This window comes from Salvia hispanica, chromosome 4, assembly GCF_023119035.1.
Source record: "Salvia hispanica cultivar TCC Black 2014 chromosome 4, UniMelb_Shisp_WGS_1.0, whole genome shotgun sequence".
Classification (NCBI taxonomy): Eukaryota; Viridiplantae; Streptophyta; class Magnoliopsida; order Lamiales; family Lamiaceae; genus Salvia; species Salvia hispanica.
In genome coordinates, this window is record NC_062968.1 from 17,215,719 (window position 1) to 17,237,716 (window position 21,998).

General features: G+C 35.4%; 2 long non-coding RNA genes and 2 pseudogenes across 2 annotated transcripts; 1 reads left to right on the top strand and 3 right to left on the bottom strand.

Annotated features, from left to right (window-relative positions):
• Positions 1-1,588: 1,588 nt before the first annotated feature.
• LOC125223177 lies at positions 1,589-4,655 on the bottom strand (annotated as a pseudogene).
• Positions 4,656-5,090: 435 nt separating this feature from the next.
• Positions 5,091-7,887, bottom strand: LOC125223178. The gene is made up of 2 exons (XR_007176676.1): positions 7,327-7,887; positions 5,091-5,316 (listed from the first exon to the last, which is right to left on the bottom strand). It is a non-coding gene; the product is annotated as an uncharacterized LOC125223178 (long non-coding RNA).
• On the top strand, positions 6,538-8,159 carry LOC125223179. The gene is made up of 2 exons (XR_007176677.1): positions 6,538-7,019; positions 7,884-8,159. It is a non-coding gene; the product is annotated as an uncharacterized LOC125223179 (long non-coding RNA).
• An 8,676-nt stretch (positions 8,160-16,835) lies between these two features.
• Positions 16,836-19,862, bottom strand: LOC125223175 (annotated as a pseudogene).
• Positions 19,863-21,998: the final 2,136 nt, after the last annotated feature.

Below are 21,998 nucleotides of genomic sequence, written 5' to 3' on the forward strand. Positions count from 1 at the left end.
CTTCAAATCTTCAACATTCAAATCTTCAAATCTCTTCAACATTCAAATCTTCAAATCTTCAACATTAAATCTTCAAATCTCTTCAACATTCAAATCTTCAAATCTTCAAATCTTCAACATTCAAATCTTCAAATCTTCAACATTCAATAAAATAACACTTATTAAAATGTCAACAACTATAACACTTATAATTCGCATATCAATACCGAGAATATCGAATGTCAACAACTCGTATTAAAATGTCAACAACTAAAAAATAACACTTGCAATTCACATATCAATACCGAGAATATCGAATGTCAACAACTCGTATTAAATTGTCAACAACTAAACAAATAACACTTATAATTACATATCAATACCGAGATTATCGAATGTCAACAACTCGTATTAAAATGTCAACTAAAAAATAACACTTACAATTCACATATCAATACCGAGAATATCGAATGTCAACAACTCGTATTAAAATGTCAACAACTAAACAAATAACACTTATAATTTACATATCAATACCGAGATTATCGAATGTCAACAACTCGTATTAAAATGTCAACTAAAAAATAACACTTACAATTCACATATCAATACCGAGAATATCGAATGTCAACAACTCGTATTAAAATGTCAACAACTAAAAAATAACAATTACAATTCACATATCAATACCGAGATTATCGAATGTCAACAACTCGTATTAAAATGTCAACAACTAAAAAATAACACTTATAATTAATGTCAACGACAAATGTCAATAACAAACGTTATTTATGTCAAATACGATGTCAACAACAAACTTTATTTATGTTAACTACGATGTCAACAACAAACTTTCTTTATGTCAACTATTATGTCAACAATAACATTTCACAAATAATTAATGTCAACGGCAAATATTTTCATGTCAACGACGTATATTATTTATGTCAACAATAACGTTTTACATATAATTCATGTCAACAACAATGTTTTACATATAATTTATGTCAACCACAATTTTCATAAAATTTATGCCAACGACTTATATAATTCATGTCAATAACAAACGTTATTATGTCAACAAGCTATATAATTCATGTCAATAACAAACGTTATTTATGTCAACTACGATGTCAACAAGAAACTTTATTTATGTCAACTACGATGTCAACAACAAACTTTATTTATGTCAACTATTATGTCAACAATAACATTTCACAAATAATTAATGTCAACGACAAATATTTTCATGTCAACGACGTATATTATTTATGTCAACAACAACTTTTTACATATAATTCATGTCAACATATAATTTATGTCAACAACAATTTTCATAAAATTTATGTCAACGAACTATATAATTCATGTCAATAACAAACGTTATTATGTCAACGAGCTATATAATTCATGTCAAAAATAAACATTTTCATGTCAACAACTTATATAATTTATGTCAACAATAATATTTTAGGCAATATCACAAACACCTTATCTACACAACTCAAAAATTCCAGCAACACAATCGAATTAAAAACTACATCCATATATTTCACAAATTAATTGCAATTTGCTTTCGATTTTAGAGAAATCGAATCCATAGAATTAATATTAACATTCAACAATTGTCATTGCAGATTGGAACAAAAATCATCAAACTTTTAGAAGCTTAATTACCACCTCAAATTGAAGGAAAAATGAAATAAAACCAATGTTTATCACTATTGACGGGGAAGACTTTATTACTGGTTACCGGCAACGGCGTGGCGACATCTACAAAATTCGCCGATCTCATCTCCATCTGGAAGATCCTCACCGCGCGCCAAATAGTTTCTCCGGCAGCTCCTCCTCCGTCTGCCCCTCCACTCAGAACCCCAAATCCACTGTAGCCGCCTTTACGCACCCTCACGCTAGCCGCAAAATCGCGGAGGCGACGGTGGAGCTGCCGATGTCGACATCGATTTCCAGATAATCTGCTCCTCGGTGGTAGCAGCAGTTCACAGCCTTGCCGAGCAGACACACCGAGTATCTCCCCACCGCCTTCTTCAGAATCCTCGATTCTTTCACGATTTTATTCACGATTTTGAATCGGTTGTAGCGATATTCACCCAATCCGTTGATGAATTTGTTGAGCAGAGGATTCGATCCGATCGGCTCCCCTTCCTTGCTGGAGAAGTAGAACACCACAGAGTGATGCTCGCGGAAGTAGAACACCACGAAGTAGATCACATCTTCGATCTGTCAATATACCAAGTTGCAGTACTCAAATGGATCAGCCGCTTCCTATAACAATCAACAATAGCAGTGAGAATCAACAATACTAACAAAAAGACTTGAGGCAAAAGCACGAAATAAAATTAACATGCATATCCAAACTCCATCAGCAGTTGTAATTAACAACATTATGCAGATCTATTAGTATATTGATTATTTCGTCTAAATCGAACATATACATGCAACTAAAGAACCATTGAAATTTGAAAATGCACATATCTCTGATTCCACAATACAAACTCCATCACCAGTTGTAATTAACAACATTACGCAGATTCTATTACTCTAAATAAAACATACTTGCAACTGAAGCACCAATGAAAGTGCGCAGAACTCAGATTCCACAGCACAAAACGCAAATGTATATGCAGAGCAAATTGAACAGTAAAGTTATGAACAACTAAGTCAGATCGAGATCGAATGTTTACGCACCTGAGCAGCAATGAGGCCGCTAATGTGCGCCATATCGCAGAGCAGAAGCGCGCCGCACTTTTCAACAACCGATCTGAACCTCTTGTAATCCCAATCCCTAGGGTAAGCACTCCCTCCGCAGATAATCAACTTAGGCCTGAAGTCAAGCGCCTTCTCCTCCAACCTATCGTAATCAATGTAGCCGGTCTTCGAATCAACCTTGTACGGCAAGATCTCGAAGTAGATCGAGGTGGCGCTGATTAGGGGTGTCGAAACGGGTACCCGCGGGTACCCGCACCCGACGAGTCGGGTACCCGCACCCGATTTCGGCCAAAATGTTAATCCCGATACCCGTCCCGCAGTGAATCGGGTATTACTCGATACCCGAGTCGGGTATCCCGCACCCGACACTGCGGGTACCCGACCCGAAACATGTTTTTTTTTTCAAACCTTTTTTAATTATTTGCAAATTGTTTGCACACTTCTACTCCTATATATGATTTCACATGAACTGTTATATGGATTATGATATTTTTGGATGATTTTTTTTTAAGTAGTACTTGCTAACTTGAAACTTTGTTTTTATTAATTTAATTTTATTGAGAATTGAGATGAAGCCATGTGATTTGTCTTCATCTATTTCTAAATTTTGAACCTTTCATATTATTACAGTTTCACATCAAAATTCTAGAATGAATAAGAACTTAGAAGATTAAATAATCATACGATCAGCTGCAAGCCGCTGGTGGAGGAGACTGGAGTTGAATCGTAGAGTGGGAGAAGAGAATAAGGCGGAAAAAGATAAAAATACTTAACCTTAATCACAAGTTAAAAATTTAAAAATACGCTTAATAAAAAATTACATTATGACTTTTGAGTCATCCCAATCAGTAAGTATTAAAATTAAAAATAAAAAATTAGAAAATATTAATATACATATCGGGTATTTCGGGACTATCGGGATTACCCGGTCGGGTATCGGGATACCCGATACCCGCAAAAGCCAAAATAAATATACCCGACCCCGACCCGTTTCCCGATTCCATCGGGTAACGGGTACCCGATACCCGGCGGGTATCGGGTCGGGTTCGGGATTACCCGTTACCCGCTACCCGTTTCGACACCCCTAGCGCTGATCTTCTTACTGCCGGAGGTGTAGTACCCGTGTGTGAGATGGCCGCCGGATGGCAGATCCGGTCGTGCGTGTTGAGAACCGTCGTGTAGGCGGCGAAGTTCACCGGTGAGCCGCTGTAGGGCTTGACATTGACGCCCCAACTGGCTGGTTCGAGGCGGTAGGCCTGGAGGGCGCGCGAGCGGGTGAGGTTCTCGATCTGGTCGATGTACTCGTTGCCGCCGTAGTAGCGGTTGCAGGCATGCCCTCGGAGTACTTGTTGGTGATCGCGCTGCCGAGAGCTTCAATCACGGCGAAGGAGGTGAAATTCTCGAAGGCGATGAGCTCGATGCCGCGGCACTGGCGGCGCTTCTCCTTCTCGATGAGGTCATGGATCTCGGGGTCCACGGCGGCGAGAGGAGTGTTTCCCCATTCTGATACGGCGTCCATGATTGGAATCGGAGGTGGTGAAATGGAGGTGGTGAGTTTGGATCAATGTCTGCCAGAACGAGCATGTCAACTAATCGATCTCAATTAGACCACCTGATCGAGGAGGGCGACGAAGACCGGGAGAGCCTCTTCTTCGAGCCCAGCGCGACGAGTTTCGCGCTGGCGGAGGCATAATCAGGCGGCGGAGGTAGAGAATCAGAGCGCGGCGGCAGCGTGGCGTTGGTGGCGGCGATGAATTCGAGGGATCCGTTCCTGGATTTTAGGACTTTGATGGTGGAGATGGTGGAGGGCGACTGGGAGATGGATTGGGGGTTTTTGGTGAAGATGAAGAATCTAATTAAAATACGAAATGACTATTATACCCTTTCATAATAAATTAATCTAAAAATATTTTTTGTGTGGCAAAATCTGGACCACTCATTTAATAAAAATGGGTGGCTGATATTGCATCTCATTTCTCAATTAGCCTAAATAATCTCAATTGATCACAATCCTATATATATATATATATATATATGTGTGTGTGTGTGTGTGTGTGTGTGATTATATCATAACTCATATTTATGTGATAACCTAATAACCCTATCATTTTATGGGTCAAAAGTATCATTTTTACTAAAAATGATATATTTATACACGATAAAATGATATTTTTTCAGCATGCATAAAATGAAATTTTTATTCCATAAAATGATATTCTGTTCAATAAAATGATATTTTTCGTCCATAAAATGAGGGTTATTAGGTTATCACCATGTCACGACCGCATTTTGCTAAGGATAGCGAAAGCGGGTAAACCGCGACTAATAAGAGGGATTAAAGAAGCGGGGAAAAGAAAAGGGCTAGAACTTGAGAATTTCATAAGGCCAAGTCAATTGATAACATAGAAGCCAAGTATTTCATTACACGGTCTTGAAAACAGAATAGACATCTCCTCAAATAAATCAGAGTTGATGGTGAGGTTCTATAATTCTAAGAGCACAACGGAATAAGTCCTTGCTAAACGACTTCGTGTATGAAGACACGAATCGTTGGGAGATCAACTTGATAACATCGACTCCGATCATCACTCCATCCTCTTGACGTTCAACCTGCACATTTATAAATACATGCAGGGCTGAGTACAGGAGTACTCAGTGGACACGTGCCGAAAACAAAACATACATTATATAGTTGTCAAGCCATCACAGTAACACACCGGGATTTTCTTAAAAGGCCCGAGCTTACTAAGTTCTTTTGTGAGCTAAAAGTTCGACTACAGACTAGGTTCTTTCATCATTCATCATTCATTTATAAATCCATTCCATTCGTGAATCCATTCAATCTATAAATCCATTCCATTCGTGAATCCATTTCCGTTCGTGAATCCATTCCATATATAAATCCATTCCATTCGTGAATCCATTCCGTTCATAAATCCATTCCATTCCATGACATTCAATCTCATTTATCAAAAAATACATTTATGGCATGACAATAATTTTGAAAAGAAACATAGCTCCATTTTGAGAAAAGATGATTTTTCATAACTTCAAATGTATTTGCTTTATATCCACACTAGTGTGCTGGATATAAAAGAAAGCCCACCTGGTATGCTTATTCCTTAATTCAATTATTTGCGTTAGCCTCACTTGCCCTTGAGCAGTTTATCCTTTGAAAATAAATAGCGTAGCACGCTAATTAGTACTTGAACTATTTCTCTTTAGAAAGAATGCATGCACCCTATGACATAACACCTATATCCTTAGTCTGGTCTCATAGGATCTCAAATCCTTTCTCGGGCTTCACTAAGTTGTAGGATTTATTCATTCACTTCACTAAGTTCGGAGAAGTTCTATTTTCTTAAAAGCAAATACTTGAGCAATTAATAAAATATGGATTCTTGGAAAATCCCTTCTTAAATCTTTTGTTTGAATTTTTCTTAAGGCCGCCCATGGCGTCGCGGGGCGACGCCGGTCGGCTTTCGCGTCTCCCACTCTACTACTTTATTTTCCCGGAATCTACATAAATTATTCAGAATTTATACATCGACTTTTCGGGCTTCAACTCAAAATTTTCCATCTTCGAAAACTTAGCAATTATTCGGGAATTAATTAATTGAGCTCCAACTCAAGTCCTTAAATTAATCCAATCCCACTTCCCATAATTAAATCTTGGCCCAACAATAATAATAGTCTCCACTTATTTCTTTCATAAAAATCAGCCCACCTTCTATTTTAATTAAATGGGTTTAGCCCGTACTATTTAAAATATTCCAACTTTAATTAACTGACAAGTTGGCCCAACCTTTTTGTTAAATAGTGCAGCCCAATTATATCAACCCATCGTCCCTCTCTTCTTCTTCCAAAACTCAACCATTTCAAAACCCTAAATTAGAAGAACAGAGAAGCAGCGACGGTTCCTATCCTCAGCTCGTCGCCGCCTCCGGCGAATTCGCCACCGCCGTTTTCTCCTCCGGCGAGCTCTCTCTCTCCTTCAAGTTCTCTCTCTTCGTCGAGCCCTCTCTGTCGAGCTCGCCCTCTTTCTTCGGAGATCGCAGCGCTGCCATCGCTGAGCAAGCGTTGAGGAGCTCCTAGCGCTGCGCGTGCTCTCTCCGGCTCGCGTGGGGAAGCTCCGAAGTCCGCCATCTCACACCGTCGGCCTCGGCGAGCAGAACCGCCGTCTGCCTGCGCCATCGGCCCCCGCTCGTCGCCGGCAGCTCTACCAGATACTCCTCACTCCAAAGCTAAGTCTCCTTCCCCCTTCCCCTCTGATTCCATTTCTTTGAGCTATGGCAGCAGCTTGGTGATTGTTGGTATGTGGTATGATCTTGTTGGAGCATTTGTTAATCTCATGATCTAAATCTTTGAGAGCCTACTGGATTGGTTCCTTTCCTTGGTTTGATTGCTTTTCTTGCAATACTAGTTACTGATTTATCAATTGGGCACTTAGCTCACTGCATTGAGTCTCTATTTCTTACACATGCTTACTGTGGGAGAACTTGAGGGTTCTGCTATTGTTCCATACTTGGTTGTGAGAATCCTATGGAAATTTCTAAATTCTTGTGCTATCTATTTGTTGTTCTACATGATGCAAAGGTTATTGGGTGTTGAGGTTGTTACCTCACTTTGATGAATCCTCTCGGATGGGACTGATGTCCAGCCTCAAAATCTCCTCCTTGCTCCTCCTCCCTTCCTTGCTATATTCCTTGACTTTATGTGAGTTTGGGGTGTCGATTTTGTGGGGAGGAGAAGGGAGATGAGGCTGCTTATATAGTGCTCTATTCTTGGCTTTTTGTGCTTGAGACTTGGAGGCAAAGGCTCCTATTTTGGGGCTGCCAGCTCTCCCTCTTTTGAGTTTAATGTTTATGTCTTTCATACCTCTTTTGGTGTATGTATGGTTGTCTCTCTTGGCTGTTTCCTCAGCCTTGATCGATGGGAGAAGAGAATCTGCCTTCTCTATTGTGGGCTTAGGCGATGACTTCTCATGGAAGATTCTATTATCTCAAATTCTAGTGGAGAGATATGAGGATATCTTGATTCTTGTTCTTTTCTTAGACTTGGCTGATTGTTTGATGGGGACATAGCATACTTGGCATCTTTACTATTTTGATGAAGGTCCAAGACTTTATCTTTTTGGTTGAGGAAATCACTAACCCCTTTTGGTGCTTGACTTGCAGGAATAGGCTGCCACATTTGGAGCATGGTGAGGGTGGAATCGAGAAGGATGGGGAGAGAAGAGAAGATCTTGAACTGCAGCTCCCTTGATCAAAGCAACTTAGTTTTTTTTTTTTTTTATCTTGAGATTAGCTACAACAATTTTCGTAGAGTAGAACTAGCCACCATTATTTTTTTTCCACTTTGAGAAGGGTCTCCCATGTGCTTGAATCCAATTTGTTGTACTTTAGTATACACATGTGCATTTCCTCACTTTTCTAATAAAAGTATTTTCTCTACTTTTATCCTTGATTTAAAATTTTCTTGCACTTTATATTTTCCAACCTAAAATACTTAGATTATCCATAAGCCGAAAATACATCGAGGGAAGTACGATTACACCACTTCTAAACGAAATTAATAGGCTAATAAATCCGATTTATCTCGAAAGAAAGGAACGAAATTCTGGGGCGTTACATATATATATATATATATATATATATATATAGGGGAGCATTAAGCTCCTTTTACCCCTTTAGATACTATTTTCTTCTTAATATCATCCACTAGATTATAGTAGTGGATGGTCAAGATCAATCTTGGTAAATGAATCTTGATTTGCATTATTGGTCATATGTTGTGCATTATGAGGGTGTAATAGTAATCATACAAAATCTGAGAAATGTTTTAAAACGGAAACTCCGATAATTTAGCGGGATTTTCTTAGTCCTTCCATCTTCTCATTCTCTCTCTCACTCCATCCCATCAAAACACGATTGAAAAACTTCTCCCCTCATTCAAAGCCAGTAAACCCTAGCCGCCTCCCACAACCGAGAGAAACCATCGCTACCGTCAATTATCTCAGAATCGAGCCTTCAATCGGCGATTCAGAGTCACAGAGTTCAAGTTACGCTTGCGCCGTGGGACGTCGATTCATCTACTTTCTACGGAAACGGTGTACTTCTAAATTCTCGATTTGTAGTTAGAAACACTCCAAATCGTCATTTTTTTGTCATTAACGGCTCGGCACAGTAAGCGATCATCCTTTTTTTTCGCCGATTGAGTTCGTATTTGCAATAATGCACAAATTATTTTTGCGTTTTTTTTGGTAAAATATGAAATTGTGAGCATTAGATGTAGGGTTATCCCATTTTTCAAGTATATTGTTGTTTTCTGAGTTGTATTTGATTTGTTGTTCGAATTTGGGGTTTAAGACGTCCTAAATTCGTCGATTTTGCTGTAAAAATACGAGTTTTGGTTTTCAATTTTTGTAGATGCTTTATTTTTGTCACGATTTTGGTAATTTTATTTAAGATGAAGAATGGTTTTTTTTGGGTTCTGTTGACGAATTAGCTTTGGTTCTGGTGTATAGTCTAAAGTGGTTTCTGTTGTTGTTGTGTTTGTTAGTTTTGGGATGTCGAAAAGAGGTCGCCCCTTCAAAATCCAGCCCACGCAGACCGAAGGTGAGAATGCAGCGCCATTTTACCAAACTGATAGTATCTTCTCCCTTAATTTGGTGCATTATTCAGTATTTTTTGTGCATTTGTATCCTTATTTTTTGCATTACAACTCTATTCCAACTCTATTCAATTGTTGCTTGAAGTGTTGTCCGTTTTTGTCACATTACTATGTACATTTGTTGCATTATTTTGTTGGCTTTCAACATTATTGATGTATGTACATTTTACCAAACTGATAGTATCTTCTCCCTTATTTTGGTGCATTAGTCAATATTTTTGGTCCATTTGTATCCTTATTGTTTGCATTACAACTCTATTCCATCTCTGTTCAATTGTTACTTGAAGTGTTGCCCGTTTTTGTCACATTATTATGTACATATGCTGCATTATTTGGTTGGCTTTCAAATTATTGATGTATGTACATTTTACCAAACTGATAGTATCTTCTCCCTTATTTTGGTGCATTATTCAATATTTTTTGTGCATTTGTATCCTTATTTTTGGCATTACCACTCTATTCCATCTTTGTTCAATTGTTGCTTAAAGTGTTGTCCGTTTTTGTCACATTATTATGTACATTTGTTGCATTGTTTGTGTAAATCATTGTTGATGTATGTGGTGATTTGTAAGTCAAAGATTTACTGGGCATCATAGATATACATTATTAGGTTGAAAATATGCATTATTATATGCTCTGTCAACATTATCATAAGATCAGTTATGCACATTATTCTATGATGTGTAATATATTGGTTTCCTGTTTTTGCAGAATTACATTATTCTGCATATGTATTCGTCATTTAATTATACATTTTGGTAGTCAGAGGTGTTCATTTGTGCATTATTTGCTTGGATTTATACATTAATCATCAAGTAGTATGCATTATATAATATAAATGTGATACATTATTGATACCTCCGATTTTTGGACAGCAGCTTCGCTGCCTAGGTTGGACATTGACGAAGCGGTCGATGATGTTATTCCAATTGTGATTGCGCAAAAGTTCAGGGAGAGATTGGCTGAGCAAAGGACCGAGACGAGTACCTCTTATGAAGACGCAAAAATTGTATAATGGATGTAATTAACATGATAATGTACAGAATGTGCTTATTAATGAACTGTACTTGAATAATAATGTACAGTAAGTTAAGTCCTTGTGAACAATAATGTACAACTTTATGAATAATAATGTACATTAACAGATTAAAAATGTAAAATTATTATGCATAAAATGTTGACACTGGTAGGACTAATAAGACTAAAACAACGAATTGAACAATAAGACTAAACCGAAAATAAAAAATACATCAACATTTCCTCTTGCCCTTACGAAGCTCTTTCTCCTTCGCCATCTCTTTAAGCATTGGACAGTTTCTACAATTGTGATGGTCCATCTCATTGCACGCCTTAACATAAAAATATTTCAGTGTAATGAATTTTATTTACTCAGTAATGGACGATTTGTGTCCTGTAATGTACTCCCTCCATCCCAAGCAAGATGACCCCTTTCTTGGACGGCACGAGATTTTATGCAAATTTATTTTGTGTGTTGAGAGGAGAGAGTAAAGTAAGAGAGGGAATAAAGTAGAGATAAATGTGCTTTCATTTTAAGTAATGGGTCATCTTAGTTGGGACAAACTAAAAAGGAAAGTGGGTCATCTTCAATGGGACGGAGGGAGTATATGTTTATGAGACGTTTTTGTTGTGATTTTATGAGTAGCTTTAAAAAAATGAAATTTAATTCATGTGGTGGTGCTATAACCTAGCCCTATGGGTTGCTAAACCTAATGGGAATGATTCAAACTCTCTGCCCTTTGTGATGGTTCCATTTGTGAGTGAGTACTACAACCTAGCCCCATGGATTGCTAAACCCAAAGGGAATGAATTCAATTTCCTTTCAACATTATTCTCTTCAATCTTTGCATTATTCACTGATCCGTGCACATTATTAGATACTATTGGTACATTAAATAACTAAAATTGTACATTACCTTTTGGAAATGTAGGAGTTGTCCATGCCAAATCTGAACGTGTTATCTACATTACACAAACGAAAGTTTTACATTATACACACGAACAACATCATTAGAAACTGTAAATTTTGGATTGGTTCAAGCAAAAAAATGAACGTTGAAATATAAACATCACGAATGGTTGGGTGAACTAAGCATAAAGTGTTAATACACAAAATTATACATCTCAATGAACAATCAATACAGGAACTCCATAAAAAAATTGCTGCAAAACTTTAGAATCATATACAATTAAATTGGACTAGAACGACAAAAAAAAAATCTTCTTCCACAGTTGAAAACATCAAAATCAATGAAGGAATACAAAATTAACTTCTCAAAAGAGAACTTCATGATCGTCTCTAAGAATTGCAGAAGAATGTCGATTGCAATACATTTACCGTAAAATAGGAAGAGAGAAAAGATTTAATTAAGGAAAATATAAATAAGATTATATATTTACCAAACTAGAAGGAGAGAATTAAGGAATGAAATTAACCGTTGCAAATCTGAGCTCCCCAATCTGCCCTTTTCGAATTAAATTAATTATTTTAATAATTCAATCTATCATAAAGATCAATCAACAGATCTTGAAAATGGAGGGCCGAGATTGAGAAGGAAAAAGAACAAAAGATGCAAAAAGGATGTGAATACATCCCTATATATGAACCTTTTAAAATAGGGATATTGGGCTATTAGCTATACACCTCTATATATACCTTTTAAAATAGGGATATTGGTTAGAAAAATAAAAAATTATGGGTGTAATTCATAATTTTCAAAGTTTGTTGTAAAATATGAACTTAACGAGTAGGGTTGTATTGATCCTATAATTTTCGGCGGAAATTTATTAGACCGACTCTCCAATAAATCTATATCTTATTGGCGTGTTTGGTGTGAAACACTATTATTTTTTCAGTGGCGGAGACAGGATTTTAATTATGGGGCCCAAATCACTGTTAAATTTTGTTAAGTTGCTTCGGTCTCGAGTTGTTTTAGTATCTACGACATGAAATTAACTCGAACATAAGTAATAGAGAGATGAACGCGAGAGATGGACAATGAGATAATTAGAGGAATGTAATTAAAATAGAGATACAGTGACAACGTCAACATCGATATAGTTAAAAGAATAGATTTTTTTTAGGGGTAACTGCTTTTTAAAGTCACCAACTTTCCATGAATTCCGGTTTTTCCCACGAACTTTAAAAAGTTCGTGTAATGTCACGAACTTTATTGTCGGTTGCCATTTTCCCATGTCAGGTTTTCCGGTCTGATTCAAACTGTTCGTTTCCTATTAAGACAATGTCCAAATTTTTTTTATCTTACTATCGTTATCTTCGTCTTTGAAATAGCTTCGCGTGGTACCTTGTACGCCTCAATAGGAACTCGGATGAAGAAGTTATGGCCATTATGATAGTACAAGGTCGCACAAAGGTCGTACCTTCATCAAATGGCCATAACTTCTTCATCCGAGTTCCGATTAAGGCGTACGAGGTACGCACGCGAAGCTATTTCAAAGACGAAGATAACGATAGTAAGATAAAAGAATTTGGACATTGTCTTAATAGGAAACGAACAGTTTGAATCAGACCGGAAAACCTGACATAGGAAAATGGCAACCGACAATAAAGTTGTGACATTACACAAACTTTTTAATGTTCGTGGGAAAAACCAGAATTCATGGAAAGTTGGTGACTTTAAAAGCAATTACCCCTTTTTTTTAATAGCATAGTATTAAAATTAATTTTGCTATATTATATACTTATTTATGAAAATAAAAGAGTTGTTTTCTATTCTAGATTTTTAATAATAAATAGCATATCATTAAAATTTATTTTAAATAATACTCCCTCTATTCCATAGTAATAGAGGCATTTCTTTTCGGCATGGAGATTAAGAAAAATTGTTTTAGGTGAGTTAAGTAAAGAGAGAGTAAAGTGAAAAATGAAAAAGGTAGAGAGATGAAGAGATAATAAAGTAACAAAGAGTAAAGTAGATGTGAAAAAATGTGTTGACTTTTACTAAAAAGGGAAATGACTCTATTATTACTATGGAATGGAGAGAGTAATGTACTATGACATTGTTCTTAAATTATGGAAATTATTCTTAATAATTACAAAATAAAATTATTTGTACAAGATTACTAGCAATAAGATTAAATTACTAGAGAAAATAAACGAAATTATTAACATTGAAAAATCTAATAGAACATAAACATATTTAAGAGAAAATCTAATGAGATAAAGAAAAATATTAACATCATATTCAAGAGAAATCTTTGGACATAATGATAAAAAAAATTCATAATGCAGGCTTAGGATGAAGCTATGACTACACAATTACCGGTGACCATCCTTACCAATTGCACCAATAGAAACATTTGATAAAAGATTGTAACATATACAATATATAATAAAGTTAGAAACATTAGATATTTTTGTTTCATGATTTTAACTTGAATTGTGATTCAGGATTGTTGTTTCACAATTGATGTCATTTTTGTTTTTATTCTATCGAATAAATTACTTCATCTGTTTGTTGTTAATATAGACATCAATAGTGTGTTAAATGGATAGTGAATACCATCAGTGTTTTAAAAACTGGATCGGACTGGCCGGTTCGGCCGTGAACCGGTAGGTTGTCCGGTTCGATTTGGTCATTTAAACCGTTGAGCAATTGGACCGGACAAACCGGCCGGTTGAACCGTTTTTTTTGAACTTTTTCTGATAATCTCTGATTCAGATCCCGTTAGAAACCACCAGTGCAGCTTACTCTCAGATCCAACAATGTAATCCCTTCCCACTATATAATTTCATCCCTATCTCCACAATCCCTCAAAATAAATATCATTTATGTTAAACTTACTTGCTAATAGATCGAAAATTTGTATATCTAAAGCAATAAACATCACAAGATTGAGAGAGAGGATAAGAAATTTAAAAAAATTGAGAAAGGTTGGAAGAATATCTCAAAAGTGAGGAGGTTGAAATTGAGATGGTGAGCATAAAGGGGGCAATTTTCTGAAAGGAGGGTGGGTTGTGGAGATTGAAAATAGGGTTAGGGTATAATAAATATGGATTTAATATGGTAAGTGGCATGTAGAAGTCTGGGGAAGTATTTTTATTCTAAATAACATTAGAGGCATTCTTTTTTATTCAATTAGCATTAACTTCAAAAGTTGGGGAATTATGCTAGGATAAATATTTTGGATTTTAATTTTGAACTCTACTTTATTTAAAAATGCATTATATATTTTTTACGCAATAAATATATTATTGCTACAGTATTTCGGTTCGGACCAGTTGAACCGTGAACCGATAGCTTCACCGGTTCGCTTGTCGGTCCGGTTTTTAAAACATTGGTGAATACAATAAGAGATATGAAAAAAAAAAGTAAAAAAGAGAGTTAATTTTGTCAAAAATAGAAATGACTCAATTGTCTTAGAACTTTTCCAAAATTTAAAAAAAAAATGATTTTATTAACATGGAGCGAATTGATTATTAGCTACATGAATCAAGGTCAAATTCTTCATCGTTTTTCACCGGGCATTCGATTTATGCATTTGGTTTGTTTTTTCTGCCTTCGTTTGATTTATGCTTTTTCTTCATCTTATTTAAAACATGCATGCATGCATGCTATGAGTCAAATGTACATTATTGAATCCTCATATAACAACAAACAAACAAATTGTAATTTGTGGAAACACAATATTTCTAGTATATAAACTAAAAAATTCATTTAGAATAATACTATAACACACACGATGTCGGAAGGATGAAAAAGACGATGAAATATTTTTATTGCTTTATAGGTTAAATGAGTGAAATTCTTTGGGCTAAATGTTAGTGGGACAATTAATTAAAGAATGAACTGCATCAAATATCCCTAACTTTTTGACTTCTTGCACCAGTAACCCCTAACAAAAAAAATAGCGCCATAACGTTAAATATAATCTCAAATCATGTTTTTCGGACCAAAACACCCTCTGGCCCTAAAAGCGCATTTTTGTCACACAATTATATTGCTGCCACATTTCTGTCACATTTGATTGCTGCCACATTTCTGACATTTGATTGCTGCCACATTTCTGTCAGCAACTTCTTATGTAATTTTCTAATAAGTTCTGGTACTTCATATTTAATTAAAATTTTGTCATTATTTACTCATTCCTACTCACATTTTATTATAAAACTAATATATAAAAGTATGACCCACATTCCAATAACTTTTTCAACTCACTTTTCATTACAATTCTTAAAACTCGTACCCGGCCAAAGTAAGACAATCTTTGTGGGACAGGGAGAGTACATATTTATATCATTATCTACATTAATTAATATGAACATAATAAAATGAGACCCTTTCTTCCTTATAAGACTCATTTTTTGGTATTTTCCCCTAATTTGTTTTATTTACATTGATTTATGGATCAATTTTATTTATTATGAAAATATCCTAATTTTACGGTATTAATTTATAAAATTTACATTGGCTTAATTTCAAATACTATTATTAAGAAAAAAATCTCCAAGGATTAAATAGCTAATATCACATGCTTGAATATTTTCAAAATATTACTCATGTTTCAATTTCATCATGAATGGCAAGGAACTATGCAAATTTATATCTAAAGATTGAATGTTCATATGATGTTAAAAAATTCAGTTTGAGCTAAATTAAAATTCTTCATAAAATATCAATAATACATATCCTATTAAAGTTAGGCTTAGAGTAACAAATTAGTTCGATGATATATAATGAAATAATTTTTAAATGTATCAATAAAATAATTATTGTAACATTTAATTAAATGTGAAATATTTTTTACTCTGTGTATTATTGATTCGGATTTTATTGCATAAATAACATCACTTTTCCATATTTTTGTTTCTCAATGAATTTTCTACATGATATAACTAGTATATTGATACCACTAACTAGAAATAGAAGGATATAAGAATTTTTTTTGTACAAATATTGACAAAACATTAATCACGTATGAAGTACCAGAACTTATTATGAAATCACATAAAAAGTTGCTAACAAAAATATGGAAGAATTCATATGTGAGCGAAATTAGGGATTGCCAAAAATGCCCTTCAAGCTATTTGGGCATTTTCGTTCGAAAAGTGGCTAAAAAAACTTAATTCATGATTATATTTAATGATAGGGTCTTCCGACGCAAATTTTTTTTGTTAGGGGTCACTGGTGAAAAAAGTAAAAAAGTTTGGAATATTTGGTGCAGTTCACTCTTAATTAAATAGGTTGCATCATTTTGTGGATTAACTAAGCATAATTATTTTTATAATTTTCGTTTCATCAACTACAATTTTATTATATTTATATTTTATTTACTAATTTTTTTTAAAACTATTTAATATTTGGTGCTAAAATTTTTGAATTGATGTTGTAGATAAAGTTATTTCATCACTAATTAATACAAAAATTATTAAAATATTATAATTATTAGTATTATTTTTTATTATATCCGATCCCAAGGACATCATTTTCTGGATCCGCCATGCAGCCTATGCTTGCTGAAGAAATGGATAGTCTAGCCAACAACAGAATCGGAAGTGTAGAATGTGCTCCTGTCATACTTGTTTAGCGGAGCATCCAAGCGGAACCTCGTTGGCAAATCCGGATTTGCCAAGAACAGGCGACCGTACGCTACCAAATCCGCGCCACCTCCAACCACAACTTCGTTCCCCGAAGTCCTGTCAAAGCCATCAGCATCAATGAAGGTGTTTTTAAATGGCTTCCTCATGGGGAGGAGCTGACCCTCCGTGCACCCTTCGATCACCTCTGCACCAACAGATCGTGGCTCAGACACGTAGAGGTACACGAGGTCCAGCTTGCTTAGTGCATTGGCCATGTAGAGGCCAAGCCTGTCCGGATCACAGTCCCCTGCCTCGTTGTAAACTGAATACGGAGACAGTCTCATCCCGACTCTTTCCGCTCCTATCTCGTCGATCACACCTTCCGCCACTTCCGGAGCAAAGCGACACATGTTCTCTAGGCTGCCGCCATATTCGTCTGTCCTATTGTTGACTTGATCCTTCATGAACTGTTCGATCAAGTAGCCGTTGGCGCCATTTATCTCGACTCAGTCAAATCCTACACAAGTTGTGGATCAATAAACATGAGGTTGTTCTCTTCGGTTGCAAATTTATCTCAAAGAAAAAACAAGGGATATAAAGGACGGTTTTTTAGCATCTATAAGTGGTCCCCACTTTTTATGCACATTCGTTAGGATGGAGAAAATTGGAAAATACTATCACCAAGGACGGAGATACAAGCGGCCAAGCCCCCGGCCATGCCACAGCTGGAGCGGGGGCTTGGCCGGTATCGGAACCCTCCTACCATTGGTCACCCTCCACGCCGGCAGGCACCGAATCCAAAATATTTGCAGTTGATTTATTGCGCCGAGAGAAAGTTAGGGACAAAGATGATAGTAAATGGGCTTTAATTAATACTCCCCCGTCTCGGATAATTCGTCCCAGTTTTCCATTTCGGTCCGTCCCACATAATTTGTCTCATTTCACTTTTACTATTTTTGGTAGTGGACCCTATGTAACACTAACTCATTCTTACTCACATTTTATTATAAAACTAATATATAAAGGTAGGACCCACATTCCACTAATTTTTTCAATCCACTTTTCATTACAATTCTTAAAACCCGTGCCCGGTCAAAGTGATCCAAATTATCCGGGACGGAGGGAGTATTCTATTGGGCCTTAACTATTTGTAATATTTATTTAACTAATTTCGGTTGAATTTTAATACTATAATTAAATAAGTTCAAGTTTAAATAATTAAACCTCAATTGCCAAGCAGCCGATGAGAAATTCTTTCTCATCATCAATTTTGCTCTCTTCTTTTAATTTACTTTTTTTTACTTCCCATTTAGTTTCAACTTTTAAGCAAGCACAACACTATAACTAGTTTGCACACAATCACCAATTCACCATCGATCTAATCATCAATTATATAGTCTATCACATCAAGAGTTCCATGATATGTGATGAATTTAAGTGAAAAAAGGATGTCATGGAAATTTTGTCAAGGAAAACTATTCAGCTTATAGAAGAAGTGAAAAAAGTGGAAAACGATGAAAATATATGTTTTCCATTCTTTTTCATCATAGTAAACGATATGCCCCGACTTGAAATATTGGCAATGTAAATGTTTATGTACTATTTTATTTCTAAAGCATGGCAGGCAAGGGGATGAGACAAACCTGCTTCAATAGCGTTGCGTGCAGCCAATCTGAAATCATTGACAATACCAGGAATTTCATCTGTGGCTAGTTGTCTAGGAGGAGCCCAGTTAAATTGGCCAGGGGTCATTCCTTTGTCTGTCGATGAGAGTGGAGCTTGGCCACCTGGCTGGAGATCTACACAATGCACATTTTATTGTCATGAAAAGAACTAGTTAGTTTATTTATCGACTTACTGTATTTTTGAGTTGGGATCAAGGTCTCCAGCAATTACAAAGGAAAGGAATAGCACTATATGACCAACACGGAGTTATGCTTTTCTTAGTCTATTAAAATTGATGGGAAATTACTCTATTAGTTAACTCATCAATAGAAACAATACTATGTGCAAACGATAAATTTTAGATCGGGATACCATAAGTAGAGGCACGACCAACGTGCCACAACTGCACGAAGAAAACACCACCCTTTTGATGTACTGCATCCACTATAGGTTTCCATGCCTCAACGTGCTCCTTTGTCCAAATTCCAGGTGTATCAGGTAACCTACATACATAAAAATTGAAACAAATTATGCTACAATTCAATCATAACTAACTATATAAAGTCCAAATGAGTAGTACTAAAAGAAATGTATAGGTACCCTTGAGCAGTGTCCGATACACCGGTTGCTTCAGCGATAAGGAGGCCGCCTTTGGTTGCTCGCTGAGAGTAGTACACGGCAGCATGTGGCTGTGGAACATTGTTGTATGACCGAACCCGGGTTAATGGTGCTAATACTATTCTGTTCATCAACACCACCCAAATAATGAGAAAAAAGACAAAAAAGTAGAAGAATTAGTAAGAAAGATGCAATGAGGAATTAAACCTGTGGGAGAGGGAGAATTCTCCCATTTTGTATGGGGTGACCAAAGGAATAACATCATTATTTTCAGCTGCCATAACTTTGATTTGTTCTCTTTAACTTTGTTTTTGTTTTGGTAAAACATAGGACTATTTATAGTAGATGCATGAAGCTGGTGGGGATTGCGTAGGAAAGCAAAGTGAGGATGAGACACCTCCAAATTAAATATAGAGGCGGCGGATCAAATTCAATTCTGGGGACATGGGAGCCCATTGATAATTATACATGCTAATTTATCTTATTTACAATTTTTCCTTAGATCATGCCTAGTTTTTCGTTTGAGGAATTTCGTCGAGCATGTCGTGCGCCTGAATTTGGAATTATGAGGATAAATGGAATTTCCATTTAAGAACAAGCTACAGCATCCAGATTTTAAAAAAATAAAGCAAATCTCGGAGATGAAATCTACATAGAATTTTTATCAGTTTCACCCTACCTATCTGAGGGGCGGGGGGCTGCTGACTGCAGAGTGGGGGTGGCGGACTGTTTAAAGGCAGAACAAGACCGCTTAAGCCTAAAGGCAGAACAGGACGGCTGGTAGCATCGCCGAACTGGACCTGAGATAAATGGTCCATTTTACTACCTCCTTCCCCCAAAATTTGTCTCATTTTCTAATTCGGCACGAGTTTTAAGAAATATAATTGAAAGTGAGATGAAAAAGTTAGTGGATTGTGCGTCCTACTGTTATATATTGGTTTTATCTATACATATATAAAAGGCGAGTTTTGGCCTTTTTTAGAAATATTTATAAGTTTTGTCCTCATTTGGGAATATTAATAAGTTAGGGGATCAATTTGAATATTTATGGAATAACTAATTCCTTCCAATGGCTATTACATGCAGAAACACATAGTTATCACCGTATTGTATATATGTATATTTACGTTACATTGTCACCACACCAAAGAGAATAATTTGTGAGTTATTTTTCAAAAACGTCCAAAGTTCCACCTCAAAAAAAAAAATTCAAGTGTTAAGGACCAAAAATGATAGTGTGGCAAAAAATGTCCCCTCAAAAATCTAAATAAATAAATGACATAAAAAGCGAGTTTCAGCCTTCTTTTGAAATATTTATAAGTTTTGAGTATAGATTTTAATATTTATAAGTTTTGGTAACATTTTTTCCTTGATTTTATTATCTTTAAATGATGTAACCGCTCTACAGAACAAAAAAAATTGAAGAGGTCGTGCACTCAATAGTCTCTTTTCTTAATGATTATGGAAACCGTTCTCCATTGAATTACCTTAATATTTGGTGTTGAAAAATAATTAAATTACAACCGTTTTACACCTAATTCAAATCCATAATTGAAAAAATCATGTAACTGCCGATTGTAGACCTTAATATATGGTGTGAGGAAATTATTTGATCACCTTCATTTCGCATCTATCTATCTATACATATATAAAATGCGAGTTTTGGGTTAAATATTGAATATTTAAAAGTTTTGGGTGAAATTTTAAATACTCATTGTTATTGAACGTTTCTTATGAATTTGATATCAACGTAATTGTAATCACCATAAAATAAAGTAATACTAATTTTCATTTAAATTCTCAATGATTATTGTAACGGTTTTCCACTAATTAAAATATTAAATTGCATACAAATAACTAGCGTTTAATTTTAGAAATTAACTAGCATTGAATAATGTAAATTTAGCACCGTTACATAATTAGAGAATTAACTTATCCTATTTGAATTCATGGCTATAAATATATGGTCCATGGGTGCAAATACCATATTGTATTCAGCAAAATTCTTACCACAAGTTTAGGAAAAGAGAATGGCCGTTGAAGTTGTCCTCATTGCAATAGTTGAGTATTGTAATTGTGTGACAAGAATTTTCAAGCAACCCCTACATTTTATATTTTTTGATACGTTGGAGGGTGAATTTTGTATGTAAAATGTAAATGGAGAGCTTATTATGATGGTCTTTGGGTGTGTAGATGATCCTAATTGCTCGGCTATAGTTCATCGTCGAGTTCAAGGAAGCTTGGGTGGAAAAAGTAATCAACAAAAAATAACATCTTGTGATTAGTTATATCTATAACGTCTTTTTTGATATTTTTTTTCATTTAAATTAAGATCCGTATTCTTTTTTTGAACTATAAAAATATGACCTGTGGTATTATAAATTCACTCACTCTTTATTTTCTATTACATGTCACTGAATTTTCGATAAATTTTATTCTTTGGATTCATCTTTCGATTGGATAGATTTGATTAATTATCATTATTTATGTAAATGCAGGGATTATACATACTACGTGGATTGCGGTGTTAGTGGTAATTGTTTAAGCATAAATTTTAAATCATTTCATGTAAGTTTGAGATTTGTAGTTTATTTCGATAATTGATATTGAGCTACCAATATTTTCTTTATTTAATTATTAATCTAAAACTTAAAGTAACACTATATCTTTTGAGATAATGAATTTAATGTCGAATCTCCAATTGATCGAGAATAAGAAGAAAATGGGATGGATACATAAGCTGCGGCAGAAGTATATTGCAGAAGAAATGAACATCTGA